The sequence below is a fragment of the Schistocerca americana genome, chromosome 2 (genome assembly GCF_021461395.2).
Source record: "Schistocerca americana isolate TAMUIC-IGC-003095 chromosome 2, iqSchAmer2.1, whole genome shotgun sequence".
In the NCBI taxonomy this organism is placed as follows: Eukaryota; Metazoa; Arthropoda; class Insecta; order Orthoptera; family Acrididae; genus Schistocerca; species Schistocerca americana.
Genome location: NC_060120.1, coordinates 422,032,644 through 422,051,018, shown reverse-complemented (window position 1 = coordinate 422,051,018; position 18,375 = coordinate 422,032,644). Strand labels below are relative to the sequence as shown.

Below are 18,375 nucleotides of genomic sequence, written 5' to 3'. Positions count from 1 at the left end.
GATGCGATCCCTTTGATCGCAGTCAAAGCGCATGAGATGTCCTACCACCCAGGTCATGTGAATATTCCGTTGCAAGTAAGTGTATTAATTTGCACGGCAAATCGAACAGTGGTGTAGCGTATCAATGAGAAGTGTAGGAGAAGTGTAGGAAGGCTAAAATAGATGACTGCAGAAAAGAACTGAAGAAACCGAAAAATAAAATGACCGCCACAACCAGAGATTCTGCACCTGGAAAGTCTAAGTAAAGTTCGATAAAATTAAACGCAGAGCGTTAACTTTAGAGTGCAAAAGGAATACGTGGAAGGAGTTTACTGAAGTCCTATGAGACGTGTCACAATGTCTACTAATGTGGTAGAGAAAGAAACGAATATTGTATTGGGCGACATAACAAAACTAATATTACCGTCAGTACTTTGTAGGACTTGAGGTCAACCAAGACAGAAGATATAGACAACATTACGCCGGAATTCCGCAAATCATTGTGGGGGGCTGCAACCAACCGATTATTGATGTTGATGTGTAGAATCTACACAGGGCTACAGTCTCTCTTAACTGTTATTCAACTTGTATATATTGTTGATGCAATGATGCAGACAAAAAAGATTAAAATGCACGATAAAAGTACAAAATTCGCTAATGACATTGTTATTCACAGATACAGTGTCAAGGAATTTCATGACCTGACAAACTGAATGAACAATCTAACCAGCACCCACTATGGATTGAGATTAAACCGTAGATAGACAACAGTAATGAAGAGTAGGAAAAAAGAGACTAACAATATACTTAGCATTAAAATTGGGGATCAAGACGTAAATGAAATCAAGGAAACTGCTGCCTTGGAAGTAAAGTTACTCCTGATGGACGAAGCAAGGAGAGTATAAGAGCTACACCGCTACAGGCAAAGAGTGCATCCTTGCCAAAATAAATCTACTGGTATAGGAAAAAGAATTGAAATTTGTGGTAAGTTCCTATGGGGCCAAACTGGTGAGATCATCAGTCCCTAGGCTTACACAGTACTTCATCTAACATAAGCTAAGGACAACACACCCATCCATGTTCGAGGAAGAACTCGAACCTCCGGCGGGGGGGTGCAGGGGCGGGGGGAGGGGGAGCCGGGCGAACCGTGGCAAGGCGCCTCAGACGACGTGGCTACACCACGCGGCACTGGTGTAGGACATAAGCCTCAATTTGAGGAGGAAATTTCTGAGATTGTTGTACCTTTCTAACGCTTTTTATATATAAGTGAAGAATTGACTGTGGAAAAACCGAAAAAGAAGCGATCGAAGCATTTTGAATGATGATGAAAATTATTTGATTTGGTAACAAATGACGAGGATCCTCTCAGAATCGAGGAGAACTGTAATATTTGAAAATCACTGATTAGAAGGTGGGACAGAGCGATAGGGCATGTATTAATACAACAGGGGATAACTCTCCTGGTAGGTGTACGGGGCCAAAGTCTAAAGGAAAACTGGAATACTTCCAACAAGTAATACTATGAGTTTAGAATGTCAGCACATCAACCTCGACAGCGGATCATAGACAAAAATACTGCCAAACACATGTAATACGTTGCTGGTCTCGAAACAACGCTACAAGCACGTGACAGTATCACGATAGCTACTCACTGAGCTCTACAAATCCAGCGACACAAAGTATCAAGTATCTCAACCATTTTCCACGCCATCTTCTCGTCTTGGAGCACCTTCAGTCGCTATACACTAATCGGAAAATCCGATTCCATAGCCCAGTACCCTAGCCAGTAATCACCTATTCAAATGCACTGCCACTCCGATACTATCACATCTCGTAACTCTTCTGAACGATTTGATGCGGCCGGCCACGAATTCCTCTCCTATGCCGACCTCCTCATTTCATTGTCGCGGTAGCTGTTGCAGTGTCCCTGTGGCCAACGATAAAACCTGCTCTGAGGTACACCCTTCCTTCTACTCAAAGGAAACAACGCCTCACCTAACCTCATCCTTCCGTTTTCTTCCCTCCTCCATCTTTCCGCTCAGTAACTCTTAGATGTTTCGTACGGATCCACAGCACCACACTGTCGTAACTATCATTTCACCTCCATCAACAACATAATCATTAACAAGTTCCACCAGTATCACCACGATAGTTTAGCAGCGTCGACATCATCTTCCTAGATAATGTTTCAACTGTTGAGTAGCATCACCAAAAAAATGAAGTCATAAAATTTGTTCACCATGGTATATTATTAGAAACAGATCTTTTCATCTCACTATATACGTTAAAATATTTATTAAATACGTAATATTTGTATTGAGAGTGCTTTGATCCGCTGCAAGCTCACCCCCTCATGGAGAATTGAAATAACAATGAAGAAAAGAAAAAAATGACAAAATCAAGTTGCTGCTATCCCATGAAACTGATCGTCACGGCCGGCCGCGGTGGTCTAGCGGTTCTAGGCGCGCAGGCCGGAACCGCGCGACTGCTACGGTCGCAGGTTCGAATCCTGCCTCGGGCATGGATGTGTGTGATGTCCTTAGGTTAGTTAGGTTTAAATAGTTCTAAGTTCTAGGGGACTGATGACCACGGATGTTAAGTCCCATAGTGCTCAGAGCCATTTGAACCATTTTTTTGATCGTCACGCGCCATAAGCTTAAAAGTATACCGAGCCAACTTTACAGCTGGCTCTCTGTGACAGTGATTTTGGTTTGTTTACAGTTCTCGACAACTTTTAATATTCAAGCGGTTTTCGCCTCACAGTAGAGTGAAGCCGAAGGCTCGTGAACCTGAAGTTACGTCTCAATCCAGCTGATCTGCGTCTACCATAGTAACAGACTTTCGCATTTTGTATCTCATCATAATATCAAAGTTGGCGCCGTGAAATTTAGTCATCGGCGCAATGAATGTTCATTCTCCATAGACCCAATATTCATGGAACTTTGGAAAGAGCAGTTGATGTTGCAACAGAAACAAACGCAGTAGAACCAGCTGACCCAGTTGCTCTAGCAGCGACAACATACTCGAGCGACAACACTCCTTCCCCCCCCCCCCCCCCCCGCCCCCCCTCACACTCATATTCCTGGGCATGGCGAGTCTGACAAGTCTTGGTTGCATTATGTCCATCTGTTTCTGCTACTCTACAAGGCAAGTGGAATCACTGATCAAACATGTTAAAGTGCTTTTCTTCTTTCTCCTAAAAATGAGTTATATGAAGTTACGTATTTAATTTTGTTCAAGGTGTAATAAAGTGATCTAACATTCTGTGTGTGTTATAGTATCAACTAGGCCTCATTCAGAAGTAAATCTAAGAACTCACCACTGTGATAAGTATAATTCCGTCTGGCATAACATGTAGGCTCCTGATGCAGAATTACGATCAAAATTGCTTTCATCATCTGGTCATTATCTCATTGAAGTATTGCATTTGGCCAGATCATTAGCAAATAGTTCTTTTGCATAGTAACTTTTTGAGAACGACGTTGCGATAGCTAATATGTCTAGTTGTCGAAGTTGTGACCAACAATCAACAGGTGGAACAAACACATCTTCCTCTTATCACAGCCCACCGCCTCGTGGTATTGTGTCGGTTCATCATAGTTTAAGACCTACATCAGCTGCGGCCCGTTCGTCGCACTGCGGCAGATGGTGGGTCGGTTTTGGCCGAACTCGTGTACGTTGCCAGCATGACACTTGAGCAAGTGGCTGACCGCGTAACTTCGATGTGTTTCACTGCATTCCAAATAACTTTCGTCTTCGAATTTAGTAGATGCGCATTCCGTATTTACAGTACATTGTTAATAGCATGACTTAATTTCACAGTATCTCAATGTAAACTCGCTCATCATTTGCAGGAAGAATAGCCCTCTCGGAAGTGACTTCTGACCGCCTAGTGAAGGGGAAAAACGTAAAAGCAGCGATTGAAAGAAGGGCTCCGTGGCGATATGCACAGCAAGTAGTTACGACAGTGACGCATCTGATGCAAATAAATAAAGAGAAAGAAAAATAAAACAAAAAGGAGAAACGAAAGCAGCCGAAGAGAAGAAAATCAGTGAAAATAAAACTGCGAGAAGCACGAAACCCAACCCTAGAAGAACTCTTTCTGACGACACCGATGAAGACAGAGGAAAAAATTTCAAATTCAGTGCTAAAGATGATTGGATTTAAGGCCAGTTGTGCTCCCTCTGGGCTAGCGAAGAGCTGAGGAACAGATTTTGATTTATTTGTGAAAAGTTTCACAGTAAAACATATTTAGCACTTTGTTAAGATAGTATTTTACCTCTTATTTCTGACTTTAAAGTTAAGTGCACACGTGTCCCGCACATGTCGGACAAAGTGACTGTTTTGAAAATTTGATTGTTGACTGTACTTCAGTTGATACTAAGCCAATTAAACTTTTTGATATTATACTTCAATAGCTGCAGATTACAACCAATAATGGTTCTGAGCACTACGGGACTTAACATCTGAGGTCATCAGTCCCCTAGAACTTAGAACTACTTAAACCTAACTAACCTAAGGACATCACACACATCCATGCCCGAGGCAGGATTCGAACCTGCGACCGTAGCAGTCGCGCGGTTCCGGAATAAAGCGCCTAGAACCGCTGGGCCACAGCGGCCGGCCAGATTGCAAACACTCATTTCTATGTAGTTTCCTCTATTGCCACACATCTTAAAAAACAGGAATACCTTAATCTGGCCATTTTATCTGGGTCCCCCTTACAGAGAAAATGCAAGCAAACTAACTTTAATGTGTTGATTGTTTTCACTGATGATATTTGTTGATTGTTCTCACTGATGATAATACAAAGATGAATAACGTTTCACCATACTTACACATTGTTGTAAGTTATATATCAAGTATGATACGTCATACTGCTAACGAGAAGAAATACGACTCGAGTAAAAATAAACACTTTACTTTAGCTGAACAGGCGGAGAACAAATAAGTCTTTTCACGCTGTAAAATGCGTAGGATGGTTGAAAGTGATGCTATTATTAACTGAGATAAAATACGTAACAAAACTTCTACGGGATAAAAACTACAAAACGCAGCATTAAATATTAAAAATATGAATTAGTTATATTCTTTAAACAATTTCTGATTCGCGGTAAACGATCACCTTACTTTCAAGTTACGTAAGATGGACTACAACGGCCCAAAACCATGCACCTCCTTCCCCTGCACAATCTTCTCCTGTTCAGATAGCCATTCCAACATGGTCAAAGCTCATTTATACAAGTTGGTCCGTAGGGTTAGTAGCTGAATAATTTTGTGCGACACAATACGATTGGGAAGTGGAGTGCTATGTTTTTGTGGCAGAGCTGGTTGTGGCGAAAGAATCATTCTCATTCAGTTCTTCAGATTAAAATCCCACAAGCACCTCAACTTCCGGTCTTCCGAATATGACGAAAAATACGGCCATCCAGCGTCTTGAGAGCGAATCCTGCGCCAGACGTCAGAATTTGACCAGCTCGACCAGTGTGCGAACCTCGTAACTGGTCAAAGTGGAAGACAAATGTAAGCTACAAGCGATTTTATTCCAAAACAGAGACCTGAATATCTAATGTGATCTGTTGAGCATATTAACTTCCTTCTAACTCTCACTTAAAACACAACTGGCTAGCAACACTCATATCTAAAACATACAAAGTAAAACATTCAGTTGACCAACAATCGTGCGGTAGCGTTCTCGCTTCCCCCGTCCGGGTTCCCGGGTTCGATTCCCGGCGGGGTCAGGGATTTTTCTCTGCCTTGAGAAGACTGGGTGTTGTGTGCTGTCCTTAGGTTAGTTAGGTTTAAGTAGTTCTAAGTTCTAGGGGACTGATGACCATAGATGTTAAGTCCCATAGTGCTCAGAGCCATCTGATCTATTTTTTTGACCAACAATTTAAATATTTGATCAAAAATGCGTGCACTGATCACAATGAATTGAGCACTTCAAAAACATAAAATTCTGGCATTAATCAATATTAATTTCACAGCAGAAAACGCAATTAAATCCTTTATCACACAGCTGGTAATTATTAATACAAGCATAATCAGTGTATACTGCCTCACACAAACACAACCAACGTGAGGATTAAAGGATCACAAAAGGTTACAATTAATAAGCAGCGTCCGTAGCAGAGTCAGTCACATAAAATATCACAGATGTTACCATATGCCCGATCAGCAGCAATATTTTCTATGAATTAGTAGACACACTAACGGCCACTCATTAATCTACACCCAGGCTGACTCTCAACCTCGAGCGCTTATTCGATATTAATTAACTTTAATGCGATAGTATCACTTACAGTTAAGATAGTAACAATTTATCATAAGATACGATATCACTTACAGCTATCGGAAAATAAAACTCTTATCCTAAGACGGCACTGGCATTAACTTATCTATGTTTTGAGTATACATCATGGAGATAGCCCCATTATAACAATACAGTCTTTAGCCTGTTCAGTGCCGACAATACAATACAAGCATACGGTGGTTACCTTGCCGGTCGTCAGTGCACTAACTCTGATTTGTCGCTGGTGTAATCAAAACAGATAGCTGTAGGATTTTGTGGTTAACAACTTAAGATACCTACTGAGCAAATCGGATGAACCGCGATAACGAACTTTTCCTTACTACCCATCTTCAACACTTGACAGTAATCAGTAGATAACGCCTAAACACATCATGGCAATACTCAAGCCAACAATTTAAATTATACGAGCACACACTCCAGCAACCAAAATCTGTATAAGATACATCGCCAACAAAATTTTAAAAATCCATATATTACAGCCATCCAGAACTCAGTGCTCGCCCGGACCGGCTATTATAGACCACACGTCCTCGGAAAAACCCCACAGTGTGACAATTCAAACAAAAGTGGTTCAGTCGCTCTTAACTGTAACAAAAACATGCAATTACAGTTGCTTAATCTTCTAAACAGTACAACAAGCGGGACTGACTGATCGTTTTCTCGAACATGACGTGCAGAATTAATTCCCCACCAATGAACTCACTGAACGAATCATGCACTGACTGATATAGAGAAATAATAGAAAGTTTCAAACAGATTCCACAAATATCAAAGATCTCAATAGACAACTGATAGTACAAAATGTCAGACAGAGAAACTACTGGTCACTGACCTTTCATTCGGTTCGCATGCAAAAATAAAACCTAAATGTCCCAAATCAACAATTACACGTCATTGCAGAAAGTTCGCAAATGACCCAGAACCAAGTCGCAGGACGTGATACCATACTGACTAGGAACACACACGCACATTGATTCACTGCAACCCCACGTGCAACTCAGCTTGTCGAGCCATATAGCATGAAACAAGCTTTAAACTGCAGCTGGTAGAATGTGACCGACTCTCTCCGACGCTTTCACACTTCCAAAGTTAGTAATCACACCATTGAACAGATGAAAACGTGACTACAAACATTTCCGTTTCCAGGAGAATACTGTGTAGTCGGTAACTCCACTCTCGTGCACACGACGGCACGATGGGGACCTGCCACATCAGCATCTACGCACACCATTTCTCGCCTCAGTGACTCAAGGGGGGGGGGGGGGGGGGGAAGACTGCTATTGCTGCAACCACTCGAGGAGGTACACACTGCCGGTGGTGAGTTCCGCTCCACTCCATGACACGCGAGGGCAGAGCACGCCTCCGGAGCTCTCCAAGTCTAAGATGGCGGAAACAGCCGCCAGGCAACAACACTTCGAAAGAGTAGAGCACACAGTAGGCGGCGGGATTTTGAAATTCTCGGAAGTCAGGACCACTTGGCTTAATATTCTCTGCATTTTCTCTCTCTTCTGTTCTACAATCACCTTCATCCTACTCAATTTCTCGACTAAAATAGTACCAACTACTAGTTTCTTAAACGTCAATGAAATGTACTCAGGAAGACCCAGCCTTCCAAATGTGATACGCCTAACAAATTCAATTTTAGGGACTATAGACAACATTCACTTCTTCGAAAAAATTGAACTCAGGGAAGTGTTAACAAAATTTCAGGCCTCTTTTAGAACGAAAAATCATCGAGTAAGTTACATATTTGCGAAGATACTCCCCAGCTGTAACCGTTTCTTTGTTGATGGATAAAGTGCATGATTTTTCGAACAAACGTAGTCTAATTGAGCTCACCACAGTATATGCCACAAGTGTACACTAGAAGGGAAAGTCACCCAAAACTGGAGGCATTATTGCCACCACAAGCAGCTCCACGCAGTGGGCGTGGTATAACGTTTGAGCCTTGCTCGTGTTTTAGTTATTTAATTAGTTTTTGACTATTCGCCATGTGATGTGGTTAAGAAATATGGTCGTTGGGAAATGTTGGTTGCTGTACACAGACAAGTGGAATGTGCTTTGCTAGCTGTCGACCAGCTTCTTACGAAGGCTAGGATATGCGCCAGTGTAGGAGAGACACGGGGGTCTCTTGTTGTTGCAAATGCGTCACTGAGTGTCAGATCTCTTTAAAGCTGTTGAATGCTAAATAATGACCATAAAAAAAGAATCCAGTAATATCAAGTACTTCTGGAGGTATTCAAAAAGCCAATGTGAAGTATGTCGAACCTGTAAAATTAGTTAAAGACGAGCCGAATAGGACAATCAGATTAGCTTCATGGTTTCTGAGAGATCGCTGTTCATCTATAAAGGAAACCGCATGCATGACACTAGTTGTACCCGCAACTGGAGTCCTTATCATTTAGGCTTGACGGTAGATATCAGATTCTATGACATGATGCCAAAGTCGTAAATATAGCAGAGATGCTCAGAAAACTTAAATGGGAATCTTTCTAAGAAAGGCTTTGTTACCACGAAACCTAGCTGAAAGCATTTAGAGAACGTTGCTGGAGAAGACTGTGAGATAATTCTGCTGTTACCACCGTATGCCTCGTGTCAGCGCCTTGTGATTGGGATAAAACAGATTAGAATGTGTGCAGAGACATTAGACATTCATTTTACCATCGTTTAATATGTGATTCATAGGGACTAGAAAATTGTTGCCACTCCACATTAAATATGAAATACCCTGGCTTCTATACATATTGATGGATAACAATTTTTAGGTTAATAAATGTACAAATACATGAATAATTTGTCCGTAGTGTAGTTTTACGACGGGAAGCAAACTCTTAATTTCCTCACAAAAAAGAAGAACAGACATGTTAGAATTTCCAAAATTATAAAATTGGTCGTTCGTGGTGATCGCACGTCTTTTTAAGGGACAAAATTACTGTAGTGATTTTCGACGTTTTTCCGTCGTAATGAGTATTCCATGAGTTTTCGTGTCTGCTGCCGGATGGCGACATGTTGCTCCGCTATTTTGGCTGACAAACATTCTGCTGTCTGCAGGTGGGTTTTATTGTTTCTCCGACGATTTTTGACCTACTTCAGTGACCAAAAGTTGATCTGTATGGTGTTCTACCATGATGACAATAATTTTAGAACACGAGCACCTACACGCATTTATAACAGTAAACTACACTGTTAAAAATGCCCGTATAGTATTAGCTACAGAGAGTAGGCTGAAATCAGCTTTTAACATCAGTAAAAATCCATATTTCTATTGGAATGTATGTTTCAAAGATAGTTTCAAGACAGGTGGTACAGGCGTATCCACAGCCGTAAGAAATAAGATAATATCTTCAGATGTTAGTACAGCTGCCGAACGCGAAATAATTTGGATGAAGTTAAGCGTTATAGTCCTGTGCAGCGAAGACGCCAGACGATGTGACGATGTGCAATAGCATGGGCAAGTGTACCACATTACGCTCGAACCAATAGCGTCAGTGTTTCGCGAGTTGCTGAGTGTACGTTGAACGTGTAGTGGGGATTACCTCTGCATTGCATCTGGGTGACAACTGTACTGTTTGTGAAGTATTCGTCGTGGCTGATGGATCGGACAACGCCAAGTTTTAGAGAAATAAGAGCTGTAGTGTTCCGAGCGTGTAACTTCTTCAAGAAATGGTCTGAAGTACACGACCCGTCGCCACGCTGTACGCTCCCCAACCGCTGCCACTAGCCAGACTAAGAGTGGCTGAAGCCCCTGGCGAGAGACTGAGAACCGTGCAGCGCGTCTCTAGCGAAGCGGACGCATGTATCAAAGCCAGCGGTACGGCATCTTTCAAGTCGCCAGGGAAGCGACGCAGTCGTAAGAAAGAAGCAGGTGATCAGGGTTAATTTTCTAAGAACTTTCACGTACATGGTATTCATTTAGTCTGAACTCTAGAGTCGAATACCAGGGTGCAGACAATTTAATTTAGAGAAAGAGAGGGAAGCTGGATTTTAAAGGCAGCCGATGGACTAGGATAAGACTTCTAAAGGACATGGCGTTTCGGTATCGTAAGATGAACGATGGTAGAATATCCTTATGGAGAGAAGATATACTGTGGCGACAAGTACCGCAATTTTAAAAAGAATGCAGGAGATTCGAAAAAGTTGAATATATCGCATGTATTATATCGACGAGACGTATGGGAAACACTACTACACAAGATGAATGTGATGGAAAATTCAGGTGGGTGAGGGTGGTGGTCTTACTGCCAAACATGTAGGGTCGGAGGGAATACGGTTTGTTCCTCTGAGTTAGCATATTTTTGAAACTTCAGAGTGGAAGAATTCCGAAGACTACAGCAGTGAGATGACATACACTGCTATTAAACAATGGCTTACAAACCATTATTGCTATAACTCCATCCAAATTGTGATGGATGACGCCAGTGTTCACTCAGTGCAACTCAACCAAGTCCCTATTAACCAATTAAGGAAATCTGCTATTATCGCTTGTTTGTCGAGCAATAACACCCCCATAATCCGTCGCAAACCAGAGCGGAATTCCTGCTGCTTGTCAGTGCCAGTAATCCTGCGTACTGTACATAAGAAATAGATGATATTGCTAAACAATATGGGTACCAAGTTATTACATTACTAAGGTAACATTCCTTTTACAGTTCCATCGAGATACTATGGATGCTGTTGAAATCTTAAATCGCCAAGAATAAGAATACTTTTAAAATTGTTAATCTTGAGTCTTATGCACACAGCTATCGAGAGCATCACGATTTCTGTGTAGGTGGGTTGCATGAGGCGTGCTGGGATTATCGAAAAAAATTAATGTCGACTGAATTATAGAGCTTTTCATAATATATCTCAGCGAGTCAGATTAATTGCACTCGGACAGCACAAATGACCTCGATTTATCAGCCTAAGTACTAAACACGTTATCGCCAATTCTGTGTGACTGTTGAATCTGTGGTTGCATTGCACATTACTAATAGCTAAGAATCCGTCTTTCAAAACGTGGTCATGTGATTTTATATTTTATTTTATTTGAGTAGAGTCATAATGTCATCTCTGACAGCTGTCTTGTGAGTGTACATCAAAATAATCTTAACATTTAACAAACTCGGTCATTTTTGATCTTGTATTGATTTTAAAAACTGAGCAAGTAGAAGACTATTTACACTAGTAGCCCATAAAATACATTTGAATATATAATGCACAAGAATATGACGAACAGATAGTATTGTTTCAAAATAGATGAGGTTAATGTTACTGCACTGGGTAACGCACAGTAAGTTGCTTGTATTTTCACCCAGACATATTTCAGTACTATTACACAATGGTGAGTTGGTGTTTTCTTGCTTCGTTCCGAATTTATTCTCTAAGTAGGTTCCGAATTCGTTCTCTAAGTGGCTGCAAAGCTTGGTTGTTCCAGATTTGCTTTGCTAGAGTTTGTTTTCCTTTATTACTTCTGTAAATTGCTGATAATATTAATTCTCATTGCTGTCGTCTTCGATTGTGCAAAATAAATTTCGCAAGTGAAACCATTTCAGCACGTGTCCTTTTTGTCGCTGCCCCCGATGGTTGTGAAGTACTGCAAATAGTTCTACATCTGCATCTACATCGATACTCTGGAATCCGCCTTATGATGCTTGACGGAGAGTACCCCATACCTCTAATAGTCATTTCCTTTCCTGTTACACTCGCAAATACAGTGAGTGGAAAACGTCTGTCTCTCTGCCCCCGTATGAGCCTTAAATTCTCGCGTCTTGTTTTCGTGGCCCTTACGCTCAGTGTTTATGTTGGCGGCAACCAGCTTCAAATGCTGGTTCTCTAAATTTTCTCATTAGTGTTCCTTGAAAAGCATCTCGCCTTCCCTCCAGTGATACCCACTTGAGGTGTCTCCGTAAAACTTGCGTATTGTTCGAAATTGCCAGTAATAAATCTAGCATCCCGCCTCTGAATTGCTTACGTATCTCCCTTCAATCCGACCTTGTACGAATCCTAAACACCCGAGCAGTGCTCAAGAATAGATCGCACTAGCCCCTACATGCATTATCCTTTACAGATCAACCACACTTTCCTAAAAGTCTCCCAGTAAATCGAAGTCGACAATTCGCCTTTAATATCACTATCCTCACATGATCATTCCACTTCCTATCGTTTTGTAACGTTACGGCCAGATATTTAGAAGACGTGACTGTGTCAAGCAGGGCACTACTAACACTGCATCCGAACATTACGGGTTTGTTTTTATCACTCATCCTCATTAACTTATAATTTTCTAGATTTAGAGCTAGATGCCATTCATTACACCAACTAGATGTCTAAGTCATCCTCTGCCCGCCTACAGTCACTCAACGATGACATCTTACTGTACCCCACAGCATCATCAGGAAACAACCGCAGAATGCTGCCCACTCTGTCTGCCAAATCATTTATGTATATAGATAACAACAGCTGTCCTATTAAACAGAGCTGAGGCACTAGTGACAATATCCTTGTTTCTGGTGAACATTCACCTTCGAGGACAACTTGCTTGATTCTATAACTTAAGAAGTTATTGAGCCACTCATATATCTGGGAGTAAATTCAAAATGCTCGTACATTCTTTAACATCCTGCAATGGGGTGCCGTGACAAACGCTTTCTGGAAATCTAGACACACGGAATCTGCCTGTTGCTCTTCATCCATAGTTCACAATATATCATGGGAGAAACGGGCAAGCTGAGTTTCGAACGAGGATTACGGTGGTTACGTTGGTGGTAAGTACCTATGGGACCAAACTGCTGAGGTCACCGGTCCCTAGGCTTACTCACTACTTAATCTAACTTAAACTAACTTACGCTAAGGACAACACACACACCCATACCCAAGGGAGGACTCGAACTTCCGACGGGGGGAGCCGCGCCTACCGTGGCAAGGTGTCGTTTTCGACATAAGCTTTATCGTCACTAGAAAATTAATTACATTCGACCTGAGAATACGTTCCAGTCTTCTGCAGTAAACAGATGTTAGGGATATTGGTCTGCTATTTTGCGGGTCCTTTCTTTTGCTTTCCTTGTATACTGGAGCCACTTGCGCTTTTTACCAGTCGCTTGGGACTTTGCTCTGTCCTCCCGGGAGACTCGATAAATGCAAGCTAAGCAAGGGGCCAATGTCGCAGAGTACTCTTTGAAAAACCGAACTGGGGTTCCATCCAGACCTGGTGAGTTATATGTTTTCAACTGCTTCGGCTGTTTCTCTGCGCCAGGGATGATTACTACTCTGTCGCCGACATGGGGGTTCCGTTCGATGATCAAACGACGGTATGTTTATATGATTCTTCTGCGTGAATGATTTCTTGAATGTGAAATTTAAAAGTCCTGCTTTCGTTTTGGGTTTCTTCAACTGTCACATCAGACTCGTGAACAACTGACTGTATGGAAGCCTTAGACACACTTAGCGATTTTACATGGGATCAGTTGGACTTTTGGAAAATTAGTACCATATTTTTCATTTATGTGATCATAATGTAGCTACTTTCTGCACACTTTAATCTGTTCAAATGGTTCAAATGGCTCTGAGCACTATGGGACTTAACTTCTGAGGTCAGCAGTCCCCTAGAACTTAGAACTACGTAAACCTAACTAAACTAAGGACACCACACACATCCATGCCCGAGACCGGATTTGAACCTGCGACCGTATCTGTAGCGCGGTTCCAGACTGTAGCGCCTAGAACCGCTCGGCCGCCACGGCCGGCCTTTAATCTGTGCAGCAACGATAAGTTCGTAGCCACATAACTGAAAAATTTTATGAAGCTTTGTCAGACATTTCCAGTTGCTCCCTAGCTATCTATTGTTCGAGAGAATGCATCTTAACTAAGAAAATGCCTTTCAAAAAATGGTTCAAATGGCTCTGAGCACTATGCGACTTAACTTCTGAGGTCATCAGTCGCCTAGAACTTAGAACTAATTAAACCTAACTAACCTAAGGACATCACACACATCCATGCCCGAGGCAGGATTCGAACCTGCGACCGTAGCGGTCGCTCGGCTCCAGACTGTAGCGCCTAGAACCGCACGGCCTCCGGGGAAAATGCCTTTACTACACTGTTTAGTATCAGATATAGAATAGCGTATAAGGACGAAAAACGCATTATTTCTGTAGTTGCACATACAGCACAAAAAAACGCCATTACTACGCTGTTTTGTATCAGCAATCGAATCGCGTATAAGGACGAAAAATGCATTATTTCTGTAGTTACACAGACGGCACCAAAATCGTACATTGTGAACAGTTTGTAATTCACGAAAATAGCGAGACAGACTGCTCGGAAAGTCTGACTGAAAATTGTCATTAAAGCGTAAATAGAATATTCTTTACCAGGTCTAGCCTAGCACTTGAGATGATGAAGTTCTTACTAATAACAACACAGCCAGACGAATGCGAACAATTGCACCCCAGTCAACTGTCAGTGTATTCTTGGAAAGTCAGCAGACTGATGACATGGCGAGATATTCTCTCTTTCTGTTTGCGCAAAACGCTTCGCCCAGACGCCTTCTTGCATATATACCACTGTAAGGATGAATCAACTATGGTCATAGGAGCTTTCATAGACCCCCTCCGTCAGAAGAAGTAGTACCGGATCATTTTAGATGAAACTTGGAGAAGATTTCGCGTAAATTTCCTGGTCAGGTGGAGATTTCAACTTACCACTGAGAGACTCGAGTGAATAAACCGGGTAGTTGTGACAGGGAATCATGCTGAGTTGTTCTAAATGCCTTATCCGAAAATTACCTTGTGCAGCTAATCAAGGAATCCTCTCGTGAAGGCAACATCAGATTTCCTGGTCACCAATAAGCCCTAACTTTTACTACTCAGCGTAGAACAGAGAATCAATGATCATAAGAACAAAATTCCCATAATTTGTATAGTTTTTCATTTTTCTTCTGTATTGTTGCCTTTTTCTGCTGTTACATACGTAGTCAAATGATTTGTTTTACAAAGCACAATGCTCCACCAGTAAACTGGAACAACAGACCCAAGAGATATGATTCTTTATAAAATGAAGACGATTAGAGTTCACTGGCGTAAATCTGCGTGTACACTCCGCTAGAACAGTACAGTGCATGGTTGAGGATACATTGAACCAATATTATCGACTTTATTTCCTGCTAGTTGAGTAACTGAAGTTGCCTGGATGTGTGTATTTACTACAGTCTTCTTCTGGTTCCTCTCCTCCTTCCTCCTCTCTCTGTACATCCCCTCCTGACCCCTCTTTCCATCTCCTTGCCCCACTCTCTGCCATCTCATCCTATCCCCTTCTCTGTCTGTCTGCTCTTTCTCCCTGTCTCCGTCCATCTTCCGCTTCTTCCCTTTGTCGATCTGCTTCTTCATCCTCTGTCCATCTCCCCGTCTCCTCCTTCCCCATCTAATTCCATCTTCTCTCCACTCTCTCTGCCCGTCTTTTCCTCTTCCCTTTTTCTATGTGCTCCATTTCCTTACTCTATGCTCTCCTGTTTCCTATCTCTGCCCATGTCCTCTTCCTGCCTATCTGTTTCCATCTTCTCCTACTTCTGTCTGTCCCTGTCTCCTTCTCCATCCCCATTCTTTCTTCATGTTATCAGCCCCACCATGATAGGTGGATTGCGGCTGCTACCTTCGGAGTAGTTCTTTCCAGGTCGTAACTAATATGTGTACCAGATTTGGTTGATATCGTTCCAGAAGTTTGGATGAGATTTTTACCCGTGGCTATGGCCATGTACTGACATGTCAAATGTATTTATCATTAAAATATTTCACACGTATTTGTGGACACATTTCCCTGTATCACTAGTGAATTTAGCACTCCAGTTTCATTTTCAGGCAGCACATTGCTTATATCTCCTGAACTATATATCATAAAATTTTGCTGGTATCGATGTCGGTCGGTGAGGCCTGGCACGAAGTCGGCGATCCAAAACATCCCAAAGCTGTTCTATAGGATTCAGGTCAATACTCTGTCCCATTACAGGGATGTTATTGTCGTGTAACCACTCCGCCACAGACCGTGCAATATGAACAGGTGCTCGATCGTGTTGAAAGATGAAATCGCTATACCCGAATTGATCGTCAAAAGTGGGAAGCAAGAATGTGCTCAAAACATCAATGTAGGTCTCTGCTGTGATAGTGCCACGCAAAACAACAAGGGGTGCAAGCCCCTCCATGAAAAACACGACCACACCATAGCACTACCGTCTCCGAATATTACTGTTGACACTAGACACTCTGAGAGATGACGTTCACCTGGCATTCGCCATGCCTGCACCCTGCCATTGGATCGTCACATCGTGTACCGTGATTCGTCACTCCACACAACGTTTTTCCAGTGTTCAATCGTCCAATGTTTGCGCTCCTTACACCAAGCGAGGCGTCGTTTGGCATTTACCTGCGTGATATGTGGTTTATGCGCAACCGCTCGTCCATGAAATCCAAGTTTTCTTACCTCTCGCCTAACTGTCACAGCACTTGCAGTGGATCCTGATGAAGTTTGGAATTCCTGTGTGATGGTTTGCAGAGATGTCTGCCCATTACACATTACGAACCTCTTCAACTATCGGCTCTCTCTGTCAGTCAACAGACGAGGTCGGCCTGTACGCTTTTGTGCTGTACGTGTCCCTTCACGTTTCCACTTCGCTATCACAGTGGACCTAGATTTTTTTCTGTTGAGGAGTGTGGAAATCTCACATACAGACGTATGACACAAGTGACACCCAATCACCTGACCACGTTCGAAGTCCGTGAGTTCCGCGGAGCGCCCCATTCTGCTCTCTCACGATGTCTAATGACTACTGAGGTCGCTGATATGGAGTACCTGGCAGTAGGTGGCAGCACAATGCACCTGATATGAAAAACGTATGTTTTTGGTGGTGTCCGGATACTTTTGATCACATAGTGTATGAGTCTGGCGATATCACTGACTTTCAGAAAAATATCATCCACTCAGTTCCGAAGACTCCAAGAGTTGACAAGTGCTATAATTACCCCACAATCTCCTTAACAGCTCATGCATCCAAGTTGCTGAGAAGAATAATGTATAGAAGAATGGAGAAGAAAATTGAGGATGCCTTAGACGACGGTCAGTTTGGGTTTAGGAAAGCTAAAGGTACCAAAGAGACAAATTTGACGTTACAGTTGATCATGGGAGTAAGACTAAAGGAAAATCAAGACACGTTCATGGGATTCGTTGACGTGGAAAAAGTGTTCGACAGTGTCGAACAGGGCAAGATCTTCGAAATTCTGAGGAAAGTAGGGGAAAACTATAGGGACAGACGTGTGATAATGAACATGTACAAGAGCCAAGAGGGAATAATAAGAGTGGAAGATCAAGAGGTGTAAACAGGGACGTAGTCCTTCGTCCCCACTGTTCAGACTATACATCGAAGTAGCAGTGACGGAAATAAAGAAAGGTTCAGGAATGGAATTAAAATTCCAGGTGCAAGAATATCAAGGAACGGATTCGCTGATGACACTGCTATCCTTAATGAAAGTGAAGAAGAATTACATGATCTGCTGAACGGAAAGATATCTAATGAGAACAGAATATCGACTGAGAGTAACTCAAAGAAAGACGAAAGTAATGAGAAATAGCAGAAATGGGAACAGTCAGAAACTTAACATTAGGATGAAGATCGCGAAGTAGATGAAGTTAAGGAATTCTGCTACCTAGGCAGCAAACTAAACATTGATGAACGGAGTAAGGAGGACATCTAAAGCATTGCTGGCCAAGAGAAATGTACTAGTATCAAAGACAGGACTTAATTTGAGCATGTACGTGTGGTATTGTATGATAGTGAAACATGGACTCTGGGACAACTGGAACAGAATCGGAGCATTTAAGATTAAGTGCTACAGAATGTTGAAAATTAGGTGGGCTGATAAGCTAAGGAATGAGGAGGTTCTGCGCTGTATCGGAGAGGAAAGGAATATATGGAAACCACTGACTAGAAGAAGGGACAGGATGATAGGATATTTGATAAGATATCGGGGAATAACTTCCATGGTACTAGAGAGAGCTGTGGAGGGTAAAAATCGTTAAGGAAACCAGAGATTGGGATACATCCAGAAAATAACTGAGGA

At 42.2% G+C, this 18,375-nt stretch overlaps 1 protein-coding gene across 1 annotated transcript in view; it reads left to right on the top strand.

Annotated features, from left to right (window-relative positions):
* The window catches only part of LOC124594066, a 160,289-nt gene that overhangs the window by 5,726 nt on the left and 136,188 nt on the right, over nt 1–18,375 (top strand). The gene's annotated exons all lie outside the window — the stretch shown is intronic.